Raw genomic sequence first — 23641 nt, 5'->3', positions numbered from 1 at the left:
ATGTTGATGTGAACGACCTGAGATGTACCTCCCTGGACTACATGAAAAGAGACATGGAAGAGCTCTCCGATCTTGTAGCCTAGGCAGGTATGATCCTAGCCCTGAGTAGAATCCTGCCATTGCCCAGAATGATACCACAGTACAAGGGCAAAATGATTGACTTCAACAATTGGCTAATCTTCTGGTGTCATTCTAAGTGGATTCAATACCTGCCTGGGACGACATGGTCGACAGACCATGATGCTTTGCCAGAGATGGCTTGCACCTGTCACCCCTGGGATTCCAGATACTGGCTAAGGCTCTTGCCACCCCTATAGTGCCTTTTTTAGGCAAGGTTCAAATGACAAATTCACCACCGTAACAGGAACAGGCAAGCAAAAACTGAGGTTAATACTACTCAATGCTAGAAGTCTACATCTCAAAATGAACTCACTCGAGGCACTCCTTAAAATGGAGAACATCATTATACGTGCAGTGACTGAGACCTGGTTCATGGCTCTAGAGAGCACCTCTGCATTACCAGGCTATAACTCATATCACACTTTTTGGCCATCTAACCTGTACCAGAACACCAAAGGTGGAGGTGTGTCCATATTCATTAAGGATAGCCACACCTCCAGGCTAGTTGCGCAACATAATGCATCTGAGGTTATCCAAGTGCAACTAACTCTGAGCAAAACTGCAATCCAAATTGTAGCTTGCTACAGACCCCTCACCATGCCCCAGGATTCCCACTTCTCTTTTCTTGAAATACTGGAAAATGTTAGGGTTCAATCAAACACCCTAATAATGGTCGATTTCAACTACCCCACCATTAACTGGGAAAACTACTCATGTACCAACTCCTTCACTCAACGCTTTCTGGAATTCATGAACTCCAATGCCCTGGATCAACTTATCCACACCCCCACCAGAGGCAACAATATCCTAGACCTCTTCATTACCAACATGAGTGACCGGTGTTCCACATCTGAAGTCAACTCCTCGTTGGTCAGATCTGACCATAAGCTTACCACCCTAGATATCCACATCCCACCCTCACCCACCATTAAGGAAACCATAGTAAAAAAATTCTCCAAAGCCAACTTCATGCTTCTTAAGACAGAAGTGGCGAACTTCATGACACACATGCAGATGGACAATACAGTTATGACTGCTGAATTGTACACAAATGCACTCTATAAGCACTTACACGAGTGCATGGATTATGCTATCCCAAACAGAACCAAGACGCCATCCTTCAAAAAAGGAAGCCAATATGGTGGTCCCCTGCCATAAACAAATTCTACAACAGAAAGAAGAAACTGTTGCAAAAGAGAGTAAAATCCCATGAGTGGAGGAGCTCCCTGGTCAGCCTCAGTAAGAAGCTGAGATCCCTTATAAGATCCTCCAAAGCTAGCTACAAAAACAAAATCACCACTAATTCTAAGGGCAACCACAACCACACATATAGCTATGCCACGAATCTCAATGGCAACACCCAGATCTGCTCTGAGTTACAGCACAACGGCATGAAAATTACAAAACCAACTGATATTGTCAACATCTTGGCAAATAGGTTCAGTGCTAACTTTAACCCCCTCTCACCTCTAAAGGGCTCATATCTATACAGGAAGAATGCAGAGTCCCTGTAATCACATCTATGCAGGTAAAATCAGCTCTCTCTAAAACCAAAAACACAGCATCCATGGGACCAGACAACATCCCAGGCTGCATTTTACATGAACTTCAGAACGAACTGGCTCCCCATCTAAGCACCATGCTCAGTCATAGTCTCACATCAGGCTTTGTGCCCACTGAATGGCACACAGCAACAATTATCCCACTCCACAAATGCCGAGCCACCACTGATCATGGGAACTATCACCTGATTAGCCTGATGAGCCTGGTTTGCAAGACCATGGAATGTATCATCATGGAACTCATACACAAAGACACTGGTAACCTCCAAACTCTGGAACCCACCCAGTTTGGGTTTGTGAAAGGCAGATCATGCCTTCTGAATCTGATCGACTTCTTTGAGGCAGTCACCAAAGCTGTAGATGAGGGTAAGGTAGTTCACATAGCCTAACTTGACCTCGCCAAGGCTTTTGACACCATCCCCCATTCTGGAATTATATCTAATCTCACTAAACTAGGTATAAATCCCTATGTCACAAGATGGGTTACCAACTGGCTCACTGACAGAACCCACACTGTAAAAGTTGCACACTCCAAATCTGACTTCAAAACAGTGACAAGTGGAGTATCACAGGGCTTAGTCTTGGGACCTCTCCTGTTTGGTATCTACTTCTCTGAAGCACAGGCTAACACAAAAGGCCTCTGGCTAATGAAGTTTGCAGATGAGTGCAAACTAGGAGCCATAGTCGAGTCCCCAAGTGATATGGACATCCTGCAGAAGGGCCTCACTGAGACAGATGCCTGGTGTCAGAGGCATAGCCTCAAGCTCAATTCCAAAAAGTGCATTGTCATCTGGTAAAAAGTCTGTACCCATGAACTACCACATCAACGGCAGTCTACTTAATGCCAAATGTGTGATAAAAGACCTTGGTGACCCAGGTAGATAGTACTTTCTCCTTTGATAATCACATCGCCACAGTAGTCAGGACATCCTTCTATGTGGCACACCTCATCTCAAAAGGGTTCTCATCCAGGAAAAAAGAGGTCATTGTTCCCCTCTGCTTGGCACTCATTAGACCCATTATAGAGTACAACGTCCCTTTTAGAATGTACCTCAAAAGACATCTGCAGCAGCTGGAAAGGCCACAGAAGTACCTCACAAAGGGGATTACTGGCTTCAAACAGATGCCCTACACTGACCATCTCAAAAAACTCCAGCTTATTTTGTAGCATATCGCCTACTCCAAGGAGATCTCTGCCTAACATATAAAGCTATGTTAAACCCAGAGTTATTGGACATGCTACACCTAAAAAAATCCCAATCCCTCTGAGCTACATGCTCCAGGGACCTAAACCATGTCACTACAATAAACAGGACATGCTGGAGGGATAGATTCCTATCCCAGAGACTTCCTATACTCTGGAACAAGCTACCCATATATGTCAAGCAAAGTTCCTCATTAGCACTCTTCAAGAAAAATCTTGAGTGGATGGGAAATAGGAAATACACTCCAGGGATCACGTCTGTGGCTCTGCTTGACAGGGGCACAGGAAATTAACTTTCTTGGGTGGCATAAGCCAGGGAACCTTGTTGGATAGGCTTACTTAGGCCCTTGGGCTGATAGCCTAGTACCTACCTATGAACCTATAAACCTAAGAACCTATATGTGAAGGTATACCAGATTTCTTAAAATCCACATAGCTAAATGAGCAGAGTTATGTGCAGTAGGTTGAGGGTTTGAATACATGGAAGGGAAAATGTGTATTTAATTTTGGTATACATATTATGCAGACTATTTTAAAATATGGCCCTGCTATGATCTGCTAAGCTCTGCTCAACTGTGCTTAGACCTGTTAAGCACCACATAAACATGGTAATGGCTGCCAATGTTTATGCACTCCTCGGCACTGATTGACTGGCTTGCGCACTGCTAAGCTCCACTAAAATTATTGGTCTGCGAGCTTTTGCACTTCTCAGATCAGGTGCACTGATTTGCGTGTTGCTGTGACGCAGTGCTTTTTTAAATGTAGCCCAATGACGTGTAAGGGTGGGAAACCAGCCTATATTAAGCCCAATAGGTGGGAAAACAGAAGAATCCATTGGAGTTCTGTAACTAACAGTATACTATGGCTGGTGGTGTTGGTGAAGGTGGGCACTTTCGGGCACAGCGTTGGGACATTCTTGAGTCCAGGGTCATGGTTGGGCTGCAAGTTAAAAAACATGATGACAGGCTGCTGCAGGGCAGTTTCCAGAGCTTGGATTGGAGGGTGGAGACCTGGGACTGGCTGGACAGAGAACTCTCCAGTGTTACTGGTATCCCCCACACAGGTTAGCAGTGTTGCCACCACTGTGATGACCTAAAAGGGCAAAACTGGGGAATCTTGGTCACCTGGGTCCAGGAAACGAGGGCAGGGAATGTCCCACAAGTATGTAAGCCCTTTTTCCTCTTTTTAACCAATATGTAATTTGAATATCTGCAAAACTGGTATGCATAATGGTGTGCTTCTCTCCTAACAGCTGCAACTGAGAGGGCTCGCAAAGGTCAAATCACATGCCAGGTGCTTGGGTAGGCTGCACCGTGACCATGGTGAATATAGATGTATTATGCTAACTGTAGTGAAATAAGCAAGAAAGAGTAAAGCATTAACTGCAATAAAGTATATACAGTAAAGTTTGTATTGCAATAAATGTAGACATAGAGCTGGAGTGCAATAAATAATGTCAATTATAGTACAATAAAAACATGAAACAATACCAATGACTGCAGTAAAGTATATACAAAAAGGTTTGTAGTGCAATAAATGTGGGATAGGAGTGGTATTGCAATACATGACTAATGCCAATTGTAGTGCAATAAAAACAAGAAACAATAACGATAACTGCATTAAAGTATATACAATAAAGTTTGTAGTGCAATAAATGTGGAATTGGAGCTGTATTGCAATAAATGAACAATGCCAACTGTAGTGCAATAAAAACACAAAACAATACCAAAAACACCAAGGAAAATGGTGTACATCAGGATTGTGTTGTCATAACCATTTCAGTAGAGCTGTATGCATTGAGGCTATAAGTTAAGGAGCTGCAGTCAAGTATAACACTGTAATAGCTGTAGAATACAAATCTAATGGCTGCAAATTGTATTGGTTAACTCACATAGTACTATTCAAGGCTATCTTTAAGCCAATATTGGTCACATAATGCTCTGTCATCCACAGACATCAGGTAATAAAGGTATATGGGGGAGGTAGCCCACTCCATGAGCTCACATTGTTTGTTGACTTCACAGATATAATACTGAAATATAGCTTACCTACCATCTGAGTTATGGTTATATTTCATGCATGTGTGTTCTACTGTCACTGCAGTGTAGTATAACACTGTAGTAGTACTTCTTCTTTTTCCTGGTTAGGGGTCGCCACAGTGGATCACCTGTCTGCTCATGATTGGCAGTGGAGTTTTACGGTGCCAAGTTGCCAGCCTGGTGCCCAACCTTCCACAGAAGGCACACACATGCACGCCCTCAAACCTAGGGCCAATTTAGAGTGTTCAATCCACCTACAGCATGTCTTTGGGATGTGGGAGGAAAACGGAGCACCCGGAGGAAACCCACGCGACCACAGGGCAGACATGCAGAATCTGCACAGAAGGCACCCCAGCCGAGGATCGAACCAGAGAACCTCTTGCTGTGAGGCAGCAACACTAACCGCTGCACCACTGCCCATAACACTGTAGTAGTACTACCAGGTCATATTTTGGTTCCAGGTGAGCTCTAGGCAAATATCAGTCAGTTAGTAATCAGCAGTGACTCAGTAGCACCATTTGTTAAATGCTCTATATATAGTAAATCTTGTCACACACAATCCAGAGTTTGAATCCAGTGGTATGTACCAGTAAATATTACAGTAGCTGTCACATAATGCTCACAGTTTCTCTCTCCACAGGAACTACAGGTAAATGGGTGAGGTAGCTCATATTATTTGTAGATAATTGTGTGTTTAGATCACAGATTGTTAAAATCATTAGCAAGAATGTGTTCATCAGCAATGTTCTGTCAGAAATAAAATGTGTAATCCCGGTATGACTGTAGCCTAGAGTGTCAGTTAAAAGGTGCTGCAGTCAAATAATAATTATGTGCAGATGTCCCCTGCAGTCACTGCTATTGGGTTCTGTTCCTATGCCTGCCATCCAAGGCATGACAGCTGTTTACTGTCTGTACTGTACACACATCCCTCAAGTGTCACAATTTCATATTATGTAATTAATAGCATGTGATCTGTCTGTCACATGATTATCAAGGAAATAATTACATATATTGCAAAGTATCACCAAATCTGCCCACAGAACACTTTGGTAATTATATAGGTCTACCTGATGTGCAAGTGTTCTGTGTAGCTGTATACCCACAGTGGTTATAGCTTGCCCCATAGTGTCCCATGCAAATGGCTAGAGAGGTATGTACATGCTACATCAGCTATAGGAAACTTGTAGTCACTGTACACATAAAGAAAATACAGACCTGTAGAATAGATAGTAGTATTGTTGTCAAGGAAATAACATGCAGTCATACTAATGGATTGTTTTTCTTTATCTAATACCACTTATCTTCATTTATTTCTTATTGTTATTCATTGGTTATGGTTTAAATTAAAATATATTGTTAGATTAACTGTATTTTGGGACGTGTTTTACTACTGTTATGTATTATAATGGTTGCATATTAACATATCTTGTTAAATTACCTAATTTCTTGGTGTTGTGCAGTAACTGTTACTGGCATGCTGTTAATATACTGACTGTTCTGTTATTTATTGTTGTGTTTCACATAATATGCATTGATATGTAATTGGGTTATTTCCAATGTTCTGTCATGCTGTTATCACTAACAATGATTTGTTCACAACTAACCTATATTTATTGCTATACCTTAATTACCACAGTACATCAGGGTAGGCTAGTTCCAGCTGATCCACCTACCGTGCCTCAACCGGGTGTGACACTGGGTCCTGGCTCATCTGGGACTCAGAACAGTGGCACCCCCTCCACTGCCCCTGCAATATATGTGGCATTGGGTGGGACCAGTTCAGGGGGTAGGGCCCGGCCTCCCGCTGGGAGCAGTGCAAGAGGGGCTATTGTCATGCAAGATAAACTGTTGGCCATGGTGCACAGGATTCTTCACCAAAGCTATGAACACCATCTGCTCCACATTGACAGCATGCTAGCTGACTTGGTGGGGCAGCCTCACCCTGGTGCCCAACCTCCAACACAGCCACACTCAGGGCAGTGAAGGAGCAGTATCAACAGTCCTATGGGTGGGGATGTGAGTCACACTGCTGCATCTGGAGGTACATGCAACTTGGATTCCACAACACCTTTCCCATCCAAAGTGTTCACCCTCCCTCATGTCACACACTGCCCCTGTCTGCTGTCTTGTCTGTCTTGTCTGTCTGTGAATGCATCCTCTCCTACCCAGCTTACCACCCCACGTGTACCTATGTCCCTTCACCGACATTCTACTCTCACCTTAATAAAAAAAAATGGGCACCTGTTCCAAAAAAAAAAAATTATATATATATATATATATATATATATATATATATATATATATATATATATATCTCACCCCATACATAGCTCTCCATGTCGTACAGTGTCCACCAGACACAAGTAATTTGGTACAATTAGCTTGACAATGCAGTTTTGTTGTCCTCACCACTCTCTCTGGAGTTGAGAGTCCAAATTCACCTACAAAATATGTCAAAGTGCATAGCTGTTGCTGTACAAGAAATGGAGAGCTATGCTTCTTTCCTACACCCTTCCTGCACATGCTTACCTGCCTTTCACTATGTTTTTCCAACTGCTTGCCCCAATTTCACCACTTTCCTATCACCCCTTTTTCTTTTTATTATATTTTTTTAGCATGCATTTGCAAGAAGTTGTGTGGAGCAGTGTGGTGGACAATGCCACTTTGCTTAGCTCAGCATTAATTGAGCTTTAATGATTAAATGTGTTTATTACATTGTCAGTCACATGTACAAAATAAACACCACTGCCATGTTTTGAACATGAACCCCTCACACCTACAGCATACTACATTAACCCACTGTGCCACACAGATGTTAATTAAAGCAGCTGTTTTCAGCAAAACATAGTGATTGCCACTTACAGTTGTTAAGTGTGTCTCAGCGAAGCTGCTCACTTCGCCGCACTGTGCAAACTGGAATAAAACTTAATGGGGAAAATGGGAGTGTACTTTGGACTCTGGTGCAGTAATACACCATCAGACAGCTGAAGACATAATAATGGATGTAAATGAGCCCTGTGATAACAGGTAAATGTGCCCTTTTATCAGCAACATTTTGAAACATACTTGCTAAGGCATCAATGCAAAGTACATTTTCAGCTGGGACTCTGATACAGAAATACAGCGGTAGGAAGTCATGCACATATTGATGGATGCAGATAATGTGTGGCACAGCCTGTATGTCTGCACATATACCTTGCAAATACACCTGCTGCAGCAGCGACTCGGTACCACAGTCTGTTAAATGCCTTGTGTGCAGTACATTTTTCTGTCTTTTGCCACACACAGTCCTGGGTTCAAATCCAGGTTTGTGTTGCAGTTCAATTACATTATTGTGAAGATGGCAAGTAATGACTGAGCCATGCAGTCTTTATCCACACAGCTTACTGCTAATTAATGAACTACTATCCAGTTTTGCAAGTCAAAGGCCTACAGGTAGGGACACACTACACATATCCGTATAGCCTAACTATATGTCACCTACTACTCTGTTATTAGCACTGTTGCAAAACAGACGTAGCCTAATCACATGCCTCAATTGGACTGTAAAGGGTACTGTTACCCTTGCTCTCCCATAATGGCAGGGCTGACATAGCTGCCACAGTTACACATACAGCTTGTTGTCCTCCAAAGTGTTCACCCCCAATGTATTCTAGGCTGCAGCACACACAGCTGCATGTAAAGATAGCTGCTACAGGCCTACCATACCTCCCAAACCCCTAGAACAAGGAATCAAGACACAGTCATATGTAATGGGGGACAAAGGCCCAGAGATAGAGACATGTTTAACAGTTTGCTCCTACAAAGATAGTAAGTAGACAGAATAACAGCTATTGAATTAGCAGGCATATTCTGATGGGTATGAAGTCTGACACTCAAATGTCTGTCTTTAATTATTGACTTCAACCCACAATGTGTGCTACTGAACTGCCAGATGACTACGGTGTTATGGCACACTGACTACACATATGAGGCGAAACTGTGGACATACTGCATAAATCTTCATAGTTGCTGTAGTCTCCGCACCTCAGTAATGTACATCTGAACAACTAAGAAGGAGGCTCAGGTATACATGAAGGCCTTATATATTGCACTGTGGTGGCATGTCATTGGCTAATGATAGTGCAGTTCAGCTGTTTTTGCTGCAATTATTAGTAAATCTGGGCCACATACTGGTGCAGAGACAATTACCTGCTAATGAGCAGTACCTTAAAAAGGCAGCCATCTGGTTATGAGGAACAGGTCTGTATGAAATTTCACTCACAGAGAGAGTGTATTTTCAAAAGATTACCAGAAGCAAAGTTCAACAAAGGAGTACTGCACTCCACCAGCTATGTAATAGATTTCTCCATATAACAGGATGCAGATGGAAGGATGGAGGTATGGGGAACAGGGATTACAGCAGTAAGCCTGTCTTAGATCTATGATAATGACATGTCATTGATAGTCTGCTGTCCTACACCTAGAGGCATGCCTCTCATCTGTCCCTGATTTTATAGGTTCATAGGTAGGTACTAGGCTATCTGCCCGAAGGCATTTATAAGCCTAGCTAAAATGTGTTGGCTTTCGCCGCCCCCTTAGATTAGTTCCCTGTGCCTCTGTCTAGCAGAACCACCGAAGTGATCACCGGGGTAAACTTTCTGTTTCCCATCCACTTGTCAATGTTTCTCTTGAAGAGTGTTAGTGAGGAGCTCTGCCTAATGTAGATTGGAATCTTGTTCCAAAGCTTGGGAAGTCTTTGGGACAAGAATCTATCCCTCAAGCACATCCTATTTATTGTTGTGGTGAAGTTTAGATCCCTAGAGCATGTGGCTCGAGGGGATATGGTTTTCTTTAGGTGGAGCATGTCCATCCATTCTGGGTTGGACATGGCCTTGTATGTCAGGCAGAGATCACCTCTGAGTAGGTGGTATGCGACCGAGTACAGCTGGAGTTTCTTCAGTCGAGCTGCATAGGGCATCTGTTTCAGGCCAGTGATCCTCTTGATGAGGTACTTCTGTGGTCTTTCCAGCTGTTGCAGGTGTCTTGTAAGGTACATCCCAAATGGGGTGTTGTAATCTATGATGGGTCTGATAAGTGATGAGTAGAGGGGCACAATGACCTCTTTTGATCTGGATATGAACCCTTTTGTGATTAGGTGGGCCACACAGAAGGATTTTCTAATCACTTTGGCAAAGTGATTATCAAAGGAGAGATTACTGTCTACTTGGGTCCCCAGATCCCTTATTACATCTGCCGTATTTAGGGGACTACAACCTATGTGGTAGTTTGTGGGTACTTTGTTTTTTCCAAAGGGGATGACTATGCACTTTTTGGCATTTAGCTTGAGGCCATGATTTTGACACCAGGTATCCGTCTCAGTGAGACCTTTTTGGAGGATGTCTTTGTCAGCCGGAGAGTCAATTATAGCCCCTAGTTTGCAGTCATCTGCGAACATGGTTAGCCATAGTCCATCTGTGCTTGCTTGTACCTCTGAGAAGTATATGCCAAAAAGGAGGGGTCCTAGGATTGAGCCCTGGGGAATGCCACTTATAACCGGTTTAGAGTCGGACCTAGCTCCCACAACTCTCACCATGTGGGTTCTGTCCATAAGCCAGTTGGCAACCCATCTTGTGATGTAGAGGTTTATGTTCAGGCTGGTGAGCTTGTCTATAATACCAGAATGGGGAATGGTGTCAAAGGCCTTTGTGAGGTCTAGGTAGGCTGTGTGTACCACCTTTCCCTCATCTATAGCCTTGGTAACTGTCTCAAAGAAGTCCACTAGGTTTAGGAGGCATGATCTAACCTTAACAAATCCGAACTGGATAGGGTCCAGTGTTTGGAGGTTCCCAATGTCTCTGTTAATGAGTTCCATGATGATGTGCTCCATAACCTTGCAGGCCAAGCTAGTCAGGCTTATAGGGTGATAGTTCCCAGGGTCTGTTGTGACTACACCTTTGTGGAGCAGAATAACTGTTGCTGTGTGCCACTTTATGGGTATGTAGCCTGTGGAGAGGCTGAGTCTGAACAGTGTGTTTAGGTGAGGAGTTAGTTCACCTTTGAGCTCATGTAGGATGCAGACTGGGACACCGTCTGGTCCCATTGATGCTGTGTTTTTGGCTTTGGAGAAGGCTGTTTTAACCTGAGTGTCTGTGATTTCAGGGGCTCTACATTTCTGGTATGGTTATGGGCCCTTTTAGGGGTGAGAGGGGGTGAAGCTTGCACTGAACCTGTCTTCCAGGATGTTGGTGATATCGGTCAGTTTAATGTATTTTGTGCCATTTTGAACTAACTCTGAGCAGATCTGAGCATTGCCACTTAGATTCTTGACATAGCTAAAGAATGCCTTGTGGTTATCTTTGGAGTCCTTGGCAATTTTTCTTTCGAAGCTCGCCTTGGATGATTTTATGAGGGATTGTAGTTTCTTGCTGATACTGATCATGGATGTCTTCCCTTCTTGGGATTTTACTCTTTTCTGTACTAGTTTCCTCCTTTGATTGTATAGTTTGCTTATGGCAGGGGTCCACCAGACTGGTTTCCTTTTCTTGAAGGAGTGAGGCTTGGTTTTGCTTGGGATAGCATGATCCATGCATTCTTGTAGGTGCTCATAGAATGCATTAATAAAGGATTTTGCAGCTTGGATGGCATTATCCTTTAGCATGGGGGCTTTGAAATTTTCCACCTCAGTTTTAAGTAATGTGAAGTTTGCTTTTGAAAAGTTTTTTACAGTGGTTTCCTTGCCCAGGGGTGGGGGTGGAATGTGGATATCCAAAGTGATTTGTTTATGGTCAGATCTAACCAGCGAGGGGTTGATCTCCGGTGTGGAACAGTGGTCACCCATGTTGGTGATGACCAGGTCCAATATGTTGGGCAAGGGAGTTATTACTTGAGTAGTTCTCCCATTTAATGTTTGGGTAATTGAAATCTCCCAGTATTAGGGTGTTTGGTAAGACCTTTATGTTTCCCAGTGTTTCCAGAAATGTGGAATGGGGGTCCTGGGACATGGTGGGTGATCTGTAGCAAGCTACAATTTGAATTGCAGTTTTGCCCATTGTTAGTTGCACGTGGATGATCTCTGAAGCATCGTGCTGTGCCACTAACCAAGAGATGTGGGTATCCTTGATGAATATGGATAAGCCCCCACATTTTGTATTTTGGTCCGGGTTCTGTGGCCAAAATGTATGGCATGAGTTGTAGCCTGGTAGTGCTGGGGTGCTCTCGCCTTAAACCAGGTTTCAGTTACTGCACATATATTGATGATCAGAGAGCTCTTCCATGTTTCTTTTCATGTAGTCGAGGGAGGTATGGCTCAGGTCGTTCACACCAACATGGACAATGACAGAGTCATATTTGTACTTGTTCTGAAGTGACCTGAGTGCTTGTGTTATGTGGCGGATCCTGGCACCCGACAGGCAGCTAACAGTAACCTTCTCCTTATTCAGCCTAGTGAGTGGGACATCAGTGTGCCTGACTATAGAGGCACCTATTACTAGTATGTTGGGTATGTTATTTTGCCTTAAGGGCTGTGATTGTGTGGCACACTGGTTTTGTGAAGTATGTGTTTCATGGTTTGTGTTTGGGGATGGAGGTTACTTGGATGTCTGCTTTGGAGGTCTCTGTTGCTTTTGCAGATTTTTATTTAGAGCCTCCAAGTATGTTTTCGTGTATTTATGTGTGTTTTTTGCCAGTGCTGGTTTAATGAGTCTATGTGAGACTGGTGGTGTGATGCAAGTATTTCCCTTCTCCTCTTGACTGTCTGATCCAGTCTTGGGTTGAGAGAGCTTAGCCTCCAGTTTGGCTGTATAATTGCATCTCTCGCATGTATTAGTGTTTGGTAGTAGGAGGAGAGGGTTGTCTGTGTACATGAGGCAGTTGTAACATTGCCTCAAAATGCCCAGATTCACCAGTTGGACTGGAGAGTACACCTAAAACTGCCCTTTGGACATGCCTGGATAGGTACAGTGAACTGTTTTACTGAATGGTTGGTAAGGTCAAATAGAGAGCCTTGTCCTTCTGTACAGTATAGGGGGGGGTCTAGTGCTAGGGTTTATAAGTGCTTGCTATGAGTTTTGGGCAAGTGCTGGGCTGAGAAATGAATGGCTTGAGTGCTTAAGTTGAAAGTTTGTCTAGTTCCAAGGGAAAAATTGAAGAGGAGACTTTGCAAAGCCAGGAATAGTTATACCCTAGCTAACTGGCGCTGCCCAGCACGAAAAACTGGGCAAATGCAGTTTTTACAGCAGGGAAATGAAGGAGATAGAAATTAGCCTGAAATGGCCAATAAACCACTAATTTCTGGGCTGAAACCACTCCTCCAGGAACAGATAGGTTGCTCAAAGCTCCCCTCTCTCAGAGGTGAACAGAGAAACTTCCTTCTATCCAAGAAAGGTATGGGCAAACACAGAGATTTATAACACAGCCCTGAATTCCACACTAACCTGAAAACTGGACTATACTAGCTTAGAAAGGTGGGGAACAAGTACTTTTTTTGTTTTTTTTTTCAGAAAATAAAGCAGATACAATAACAAAAAAAACACTTTAAATACACAGAAAATTATACTTATTGATCGGATATTGCTAATCCTCATTCATTCCTTACGCATGGGTATCGGTTCCGAGCTTGGAACTGAGCTGGCCATTTTTCAAGCTCGCGTCAGCTTCAAACTCTTGAGCTAAACTCTTACCCACAATCCCCCTCTCCCTGTTACCTCAGATTTTGTTTGCTGCATTGCCATTCGGTCGTGTCAAGCTACTTCTCTTGAGCTAAGTACAGTCAATTGCTGTTTAATAGTTTACAGATTACTTTTTTGTCAGAAAAATTCATATTTTATTGTCTCTTACCCTATCAAACCTAGCGTTCATAATTTCTTCATGATGTGGTGGGGGCAGGGTTCCAGGGATTCTTTCCCTGGTCAATCCTACCAACGCTCCTGAAGAGCGGCCCAACTCCTTTCCTCTGGAGGTGGTTGGGGAACATTTCTCCTTGTACCCTTCTGCCTGACTAACCACCACCGATTCATGGATACAAAAGATTATAACCAAAGGTTATCATATCCCCTTCGATCTTTGTCTCGTCCCTTCAAAAAATCTTCCCGACGTTCCACCCAGTCAAAGGAAAGATGCAGCACTAGAGATAGAAAAGCTGCTAAGAAAGAGAGTCATCCAAATAGTCCCTCCAGACCAGATAGGATCCGGGTTCTACTCAAGACTATTTTTGGTGCCAAAGAAAACTGGGGACTGGAGACCAATTTTGGATCTCAATGTATTGAACAAGTTCGTGAGAGTACAAATATTCTGGATGGTCACAATACAGTCTATCCTCCCACTTTTGGAAAAAGACGATTGGATGTGCTCTATAGATCTTCAAAATGCATACTACCACATAAAGGTGGACAGGCCATCAATAAGATTTCTGCACTTCTGTGTGGGAGCCAGTCCCTACAAGTTCAGAGTACTGCCCTTCAGATTCTCTACACCCCCAGAGTGCATGGCAGTTGTCACAGCTCACTTGCGACTTCAAGGATTCCAGGTGTTTCCATACCTAGACGACTGGCTCATTTCCGCCCCCACCAGACATCTACTGGAAAAAGCCCTGGCATACTCTCTCCTCATTGGTCAAAGACTAGGCATAACCATAAACTGGCAAAAATCCAGTCTCACCCCATCTCAGTCGAAAGAATTCATAGGGGTTATCTTGGACACAAAAAAAACTGCAGAGCTGCTATTCCAGAGCACAGAATTCTAAGGATAAAGCAACAACTAATTCCAATCCTTTCAAAGGAAAAATCCACGGCTCACTCGGTTCTACAGCTGTTGGGTTCCATGGCAGCCTCCATTACCATTGTTCCCCTGGCCAGGTTTCACATGAGGCTTCTACAATGGCTACTGTTCACCCAATGTTATCCTTTTTAGCATCCTCTTTCAGCCATGATTCGAGTAACCCACAGGTGCAAGCAGGATTTAAATTGGTGGATGACACACAATCTCTCACAATGGTCTTGCCCCTTCTCCCCCCAGCAACCCAAGGCCACAGTGACCAAGGGCGCCTCCCTGTGGGGGCTGTGTCAAGGACAGACAGTCCAAGGCACTTGGTCCGAACTAGAGGCCCATCTACATATAAATGTTCTAGAGCTGAGGGCGGAGCTTCTGGTGTTGCAAGCATTCCATCCTCTGCTGCCATCTGGGACAATTGTGATTCAATCAGACAACATGGCGGTGGTCTGGTACATCAACAAGCAAGGTGGAACCAAATCTTACCCCCTTTGTCAAGAGGCCATGAGGATATGGCAATGGGTGATGGCTACCAACCATTTTCTTCTAGCAACGCACATTCCCAGGAGTTCCAACTTGATAGCAGACAGATCAGCAGGCGCATTCTTCAACCTCATGAGTGGTCACTGAATCCCTTGATAGTGGTAGAGATCTTCCACCACTGGGGCCATCCTTGCTGCCACCTCTTTGCATCCCCGACCAACTACAAATGCAGCAACTACTTCGCCCTGATTCCCCCTCAGGGACAATCACCCAGGGACGCTCTAGTCCATGATTGGCCCTCGGGCCTTCTTTGCACATTTCCCCCCTTTCCCCTCATTCTTCAGTTTCTGAAGAAAGCCTGTCGGTTGAAGAGCAAGCTGATCCTCATAGCACCATATTGGCCTCGACAGATTTGGTTCCTCTTCCTTTGGCCTCACCTACTAGATCGACCATGGATTCTCCATCCAACCCCAGAGTTGATCTCACATCCACAGAACCTGATTCATCCCAACTTGAACAGCCTGAATCTCACAGCTTGGCTACTCCAGTTCCCTTGATTGCAAGGCAGAATAATCTTTCTTTATCAGTACATGATATTCTCGTTGCTTCTCATCTTCCACTAGAATTACTTATCTGAGCAAGTGGAAAAGATTTACCTGTTGGCTGAAAGATAAACAAGTAGATCCCTTTTCAGTACCAGTGTCGATAATACTAGACTATCTGGCCGACCTTTTTCAATCGGGTCTATCGGCCTCTACCATTAGAGTTTATTTGGCTGCAATTTCTAATTTTCATGAGGGTGTCCAAGATTCCTCTCTTATGTCCCATAAATTGTGTAAGAACTTCATAAAAGGTGTGAATCATCTGAAGCCAACTTTCAGAGAACCTATTCAACCATGGGATTTATCATTAGTTCTACAAGCTCTGACAATGTCACCTTTTGAACCAGCCTCTTCTTACGAGCTCAAGTATTTGTCATAGAAAACCTTGTTTTTGGTCACCATTACTTCTGTCAGATGTATTTTTGAGCTTCAAGCTTTATGTATCAAGAGTCCATACTTGATTTTTCATAGAGATAGAGTGTCTCTGAGAACTAATCTGTCATTTCTGCCTAAAGTGATCTCTGAAATGTCCATTAATCAAGTCATTGAATTGCCAGTTTTCTTTCCCAATCATTCAAACAGAGGAGAGTATTACCTACATACCCTAGATATCCACAGGCAAATCCGTTTTTACTTAAATTGGACTAAACCCTTTCGTAAATCTGACCAGTTATTTGTTGGCCTTTTCTGGACCTAGATTAGGATCTGCTGCTGCTAAGGTCATATTAGCTAGATGGTTGAAGGACTGTGTGACCTTCATTTATACACAACGTAATATCTCATTGCCTACTACCATGAAAACTCATTCAACAAGGTCAGTGGCAACTTCTGCTGCCTTCCATGCCGGAGCTTCTTTACATGACATTTGTACAGCTGCAACTTGGGCTATGCCTCATACCTTCATCAATCATTACAAATTGGATTTGGCCTCCAAGGGAAGAGCATCTTTTGGTTCTATGGTGCTCAGCAATGTCCTTCCATGAGAGCCTCCCAGGAATAGAGGTAGCTGGGGACTCTGTCCCATCCGTAAGGAATGAACGAGGATTAACAATATCAGATAAAGAAGTTATGTCTTACCATAACGTTCCATCTGTATTGTTGATCCTGGTTCAGTCATTATGACCCTCCCTCCTTACCCCTCCTGTGATTTCTAGTAGATCTCACCATCCGGTTCTCTTAGGTTATTTGATCAGAGGTAGCCTCTACCTTCTTTGACTTGCAAACTCAATCTGAGGTAACAGGGAGAGGGGGATTGTGGGTAAGAGTTTAGCTCAAGAGTTTGAAGCTGACGCAAGCTTGGAAAATGGCCAGCTCGGTTCCGAGCTCGGAACCGAAACCCATGCGTAATGACTGAACGAGGATCAACAATACAGCTGGAACGTTATGGTAAGACATAACTTCTTTTTATATATCTCAGATCAGAGTTGTAGTCAATGACCCTAGTAAATGAAGTAGGAAGAAACACAAATACAGTAAAAGCAGATGAATAAAGTGCAATTATATATATATATGTATATATATGTATATATATATATATATATATATATATATATATATATATATATATATATATGGGTCCACTACATATTACTGAAAGCTCACATTACCAAAGCCCATTTGACTGAGACCATAATACCGAAAGTTCATTTTACTGAAAGCCCATATGACCGAAAACTCATTTGACCTAAAACCAGCACTGGCAGGTACATGCCCATTTCCCCACTGTAGCCCGACCCTGGAGTGAGAATATTAAGTTGGGGGGTGTGGGGGGCACAGCCCCCACATTTGGGGGGGTGGGGGCGTAGCCCCCCACATAATTGCAGTTTATGTACTAGTATATTAATGTGTATCCATTAAATATACATGAACACTTATGACATCAGTACAAGTTTATTGCAAAATGTGGGGGGCTGTGCCCCCTACACCCCCCCAACTAAATATTATCACTCCAGGGTCACGCTACAGTGGGGAATTGGGCATGTACCTGCCATTGCTGGTTTTCGGTCAAATGAGTTTTTGGTCATATCGGTTTTCAGTAAAATGAACTTTCGGTATTATGGTCTCAGTCATATGGGCTTCGGTCATATGAGCTTTCAGTAATATGTAGTGGACCCATATATATATATATATATATATATATATATAAAACAATAAAAAACAAACAAACTGATTTAAACAAGTTACCCAATTAGCCAGAAAAAAGTTTAAAACTGAGCCTTGTTCCAGCAGTCTTCAATCAGGCAAGTTCTAACTGCACAATCCTACCACTATGGTCCAGGGAACCTTCTCCAAAAAAAGATGGCCTGGATCAGTGCTTAAGTTATACACACAAAGTTAGATTCAGCAGGCCTGAATCTGGTCTATGCTACAGCAACAAGGCACACCAATTTCAAAAAGAAACAGTTCAAATAAGCAGGCACAATAAGCCTGTGACCAGAAATTCCCAGCTCAGAAGGGCAGAATCCAGCCTCTCCTCCCACAAGAGTGCAGACCACAAACCTTAAAATAGAATAACTGGCCTGAAGCCCAAGTGCTTAAACCAGAACTAATACACTTTTAGAATAGCAGACACTGAGCCTTCAATCAGCAATTCCCACCTTAGAAGGATGTAAGCTACCTGTCCTGCCGCAACACTGCAGACCACAAACCTTCTTAATGTAAAACAACTGGTATGAAGCCCAAGTGCTTAAACCAAAAGACTTAGAATAACAGTTACAATTTAATCAGGCTACTACCAAGCAGTAATAAATGCAGCAGAATAAATAAAATTGAGTACTTTTAAGAAGAGGCAAAAGCAAAATAAAGTAGGAGTAAACACAAATACAGTAAAAGCAGATGAATAAAGTGCAATTTTTTTCCCTTTTTTTTAGTAAAGTGCAAGGAGAGAGGAAGTAAGAACCTAAGTGGGTTGGCCTTTTCAAATCTTCTCTCTGTATTAAGTAGAGTGAACACTAGACTCAGGATATGATCTCACTATACTCAGTTAAGTGAGCAAATGAGATGGACCCAGGAGGAGTGGTCAAATACAGACTTACAGGAGGGGCGGGCAATTCCAGAGCCACCAAGACAAGAACAGGGAGGGTGGGTGAGGAACTAACTGCAGAGAGACACACATTACACTATTCAGTGAAAACAATTAGGTAACAGAACAAATGAAATACAGTATTTTTAAAACTGCAAGTTTTTACTTAACAGAAGACTAAAATACAATGCTGCAAGTTTGCACTTAACTTCAGCTTCTAATGCAGGTGATTGTAGCCAACAATGTCTCTCAGAAGTTGAGCATAAAATGAATTCTCAAACTTTGTGGCTAGCACTTAAAATACAGAGGAAGCCCTCTAGGCTAACAGTTAAATATCAGATAGGAAAGAAGTGAGAAGACCCCCCACCCCCTTATACCAGGGAGACACACAGCACACTATTCAGTGAAAACAATTAGGTAACAGAAAAAAATGAAATACAGCAGACACTGAGCCTTCAATCAGCAATTACCACCTTAGAAGGATGTAAGCTACCTGTCCTGCCACAACACTGCAGACCACAAACCTTCTTAATGTGAAACAACTGGTATGAAGCCCAAGTGCTTAAACCAAAAGACTTAGAATAACAGTTACAATTTAATCAGGCTACTACCAAGCAGTAATAAATGCAGCAGAATAAATAAAATTGAGTACTTTTAAGAAGAGGCAAAAGCAAAATAAAGTAGGAGTAAACACAAATACAGTAAAAGCAGATGAATAAAATGCAATTTTTTTCCCTTTTTTTTGTTAGTAAAGTGCAAGGAGAGAGGAAGTAAGAACCTAAGTGGGTTGGCCTTTTCAAATCTTCTCTCTGTATTAAGTAGAGTGAACACTAGACTCAGGATATGATCTCACTATACTCAGTTAAGTGAGCAAATGAGATGGACCCAGGAGGAGTGGTCAAATACAGACTTACAGGAGGGGAGGGCAATTCCAGAGCCACCAAGACAAGAACAGGGAGGGTGGGTGAGGAACTAACTGCAGAGAGACACACATTACACTATTCAGTGAAAACAATTAGGTAACAGAACAAATGAAATACAGTATTTTTAAAACTGCAAGTTTTTACTTAACAGAAGACTAAAATACAATGCTGCAAGTTTGAACTTAACTTTAGCTTCTAATGCAGGTGATTGTAGCCAACAACGTCTCTCAGAAGTTGAGCATAAAATGAATTCTCAAACTTTGTGGCTAGCACTTAAAATACAGAGGAAGCCCTCTAGGCTAACAGTTAAATATCAGATAGGAAAGAAGTGAGAAGACCCCCACCCCCTTATACCAGGGAGACACACAGCACACTATTCAGTGAAAACAATTAGGTAACAGAAAAAAATGAAATACAGTACTTTTAAAACTGAAAGTTTGTACTTAACAGAAGACTAAAATATAATACTGCAACTTTTCATTCACATCTTAGCTCTCTCCCTGTTAATCCCTCCTACAATCGTTGGCTGTTGTAGGAAAGTTAGTGGATTACACATAATACATAGTGACAATATGTAAGGGTGTACCCAACTTTAAAGTCAAATGGTGTACTATAAGACACCTCCTGTCATGCTGTCAATGTCTCACATAAATAGTTCTAACATTTTAACAGGGTCCCTGAATGTCCCTGATGTACTCTGGCTAAGTCCCTGATTGCGTTGACATTTGTCCCTGTTTGATTGAGAGCTATGTCTAGCATACCTATCAACCTCTTGCAGCAAGAAATCAGGACAGAGCTATGCTTAATGGGGGAGAAAGGCCCAAACCTAGCAACACTGTTTAAATATTGCCCGTACAAAGTAAGAAAGTGAATAGAATAACAGACATTACAGCAGCATAACTGTGTTCTGAAGGGTATGATGTCGAAAGCTCAGATGGCTGCCTTTATTTTCTGACAGCAACCATCAATGATTGGCCAACCATTTGTCAGAAATCCACACTTTTGTTTGAAAATGACCAAAACTATGAGGCAAACATCTTGACATTCTGCAAACATCTGTATAGTTGAGAGGTATGATGCCTACAGGGAACATATACTACAGCAGGTTGGCATTGTTTTCTGTCACTGTGGCACACTGGTGTTGCTGGACTGTCCCCATATAGTGGTTTGGTTTTAATAGCAAACTGCTATTTGTCTGGCAGTGGTCATATGACATAATAGTGGGAGTTTGCCCATAAGGGACACACCACAGTAGACTGCTGTTCTGGGTGTAGGAACATAAAGCAGAATCTGTCATAGCACACAGGGACATACCCTAGTATTGCTACTGTCTTGGTGGTATCCACACATGTAGTGTGTTTCCAAACTGTGGGGTATGACATGTGAGGGAGCAGTGGATAGTGCAGACCATTATGGGTGTGCCTGATCTGTACATAGTGGACATCCACATTTCTGGTCCTGTAGTGTTTTCCCCTTTTGCTGTCTTTCAGGAACCATGTACCGAAGAAGACATGTCCCATTCTCAGATGCGGAGAATGACATAATAGTGGATGGACTGAGACAGCACCATCAGATCTTATTGTCCAGGGGGAGACATAATTGGGAACAGCTGGCACTGTGGGCAGACCTTGTGTGGGATGTCAATCAGATTGGCCAACAGGACAGGACCTATGAGCAGGTCCAGCACCGAGCCACAGACATGCTGAATGTTGCACGACAAAGTGCATCTGATATTGCCAGGGATTGTGTTGCCACCGGTGGAGGGCCTGCAATGAAACAACCACTCTCAGCTACAGAGGAATTCCTGGTGAACCTAGGAATGCATGGCAGCCCCCAGGCATCCATCAAACCATACCTTGTGAAGGTGGGTGCCACAGTGTCCACAGTAGAGGAGAGTCCAGGCAAGCATACTGTGTTCACCAGTGTAACACTATATCAGTCACTGTGGCAGGCTGTACATACTTGTACATGGATGTTAGGTCTATCTGCACTGAGGTTGAGTTGAGGTTTATGCTCAGTTGTGTGCACATACTCATAATGTCAGCAATACAGCCAGTATCACAGTAGCTACTGTACTTGTGGATATATATGCACATATTACCTTGTAGTGCTGCAACATGGTTCTGACAATGCTTCTCCCTCACCTTTTCATAGGTCCATTAGGTGTGGCACAAGTCCGTGGTCCTGCACCTGATAAGTGTGATACTGTTTTTATGGATCATATATAACATATGAAAGTTAAGGGTTGCCATATTGCCCTATGTACAAATGTTGTGTTTAGCCAGAGTAGAATAGTTGTATGTTCCATTCTGGAACAGTTAACAGTTCATAGACTGGATAATCACAGGTGTGTATTTGAATAACTGACACATTTTCAATTATAGTTATGAGCAGTTACACAGCCTGGTATACATGAGGCAATTCAATCACAAAATGGAGCTGGTACATACCTGAAGCAGTGACACTAGTCCTGGCATATCATTTTTAAGATAGGTGTACTGGGTTTTATGTGTATTTCTATCATGTACTATAGAGTGGTATTGCATACCTTACAAGCAGATTGTGCTGGCAACTTTAACTGGATGTGGTTGAAGTGCATGTTATAAAGGGCTGGACTTGTCTGTGTATGTTGGTGTGAGGTTGTCTGTTGTGCATGAGAGCAGAGATGAAAAGATGTGAGACTGGTAATGCAGTTGTGGAACTTCATATGTATGAGTCTGTGTGGATTACCATGCATAATAGTGCAGGTAGTAATGTACTGCCTTTGCCTTGCTTCTCACAGGTGAACAGGGGGGTTGGAGTCTGTCCCACTCACAACTTGATGTCAGTGTTTCATCGGACTCTGATGATGATGGTGGGGATAATGAGGCACAGGTGGGGTTGTCAGGTGCTGAATCTGTCCCAGAGGTTGACATCCCTCTTCTGCCCCCATTGTTACTGGACACAATCAATTTGCCCACACATACCCATTCCCCAGAGGTCATAGATTTTGGACAGCCAGAGGGTGGTGACATTGAGCAGGACAGTGTGGCAATTATGGCATCAGTGAATGTAGACACTAGCCATAGCCAGAGAGCTGGGCAAGGTCCCACTCAGATGGATTGACAGGGTGCTTGTAGGAGGACTGCTGTCAATTTACCACCTGTTAAAGGTGTCACATTACGGGTCACTCAATGCATATTTTGGGCCATCATGGAGGCACTGGCATGTTCTCAATGCAACACCAGATGGAGGCTTAGGGTTATGAGCACAGCACAGTCTAACATCCGTGACTGCCTCCACTGCATTGGGGACACCCTGGATCAGTTTACTGATGCAGTAGATGGTGTCTGTTCTGGACCACACATTGCCTGTGCTGGAACATCTGGTTGGAGTTGGGCATTGGACAAGTGGATGTAGGTCAGCAACACAATCTGCTGAGTGTCCATGTGGCTGTGCACAGTCACTCTCCCGTAGCTGCAGTACCTCCAGCACTACAGAGGGAAGTTTGCTGTCCACACCATGATGTGGCAGGCCATGGGGACATGGTCCTGGGTGGTCCCATGGGGGACACAGCCGCAGCAGGCAGAAGTCACCATCAGGTACTAGCACCCACTGCACCTGACCTTGGGCATGGTGGTGCTAGTGCTACTCCTAGCAGAGCCAGTTTCTGTGTTCATGGCCAGAGATGGTGAACTGCCCACTCTCCCATGTACGGTCCACAGCTGTCCAACATACACAAGTGTAGGGCTAGAACTGTGCTTGACTGTGTGCATGCACACACTCAAACACCATTGTCACATGCCAGTCACCAACAGGCACACATGGCACCTCTCCCTGGCCCATCTAACCCACACCTCTTCTTGACACATACACACATTCTGTAACTGTTTGGCACAGTCTAGCCTTCTGGCAACCCACACCACACCTTGTGCATGTGATGATACCTGTGCCATATCC

The sequence above is a fragment of the Protopterus annectens genome, chromosome 16.part0, assembly GCF_019279795.1.
Source record: "Protopterus annectens isolate FY-2018-M chromosome 16.part0, PAN1.0, whole genome shotgun sequence".
In the NCBI taxonomy this organism is placed as follows: domain Eukaryota; kingdom Metazoa; phylum Chordata; order Ceratodontiformes; family Protopteridae; genus Protopterus; species Protopterus annectens.
Note: the sequence above shows the minus strand (reverse complement) of the source record.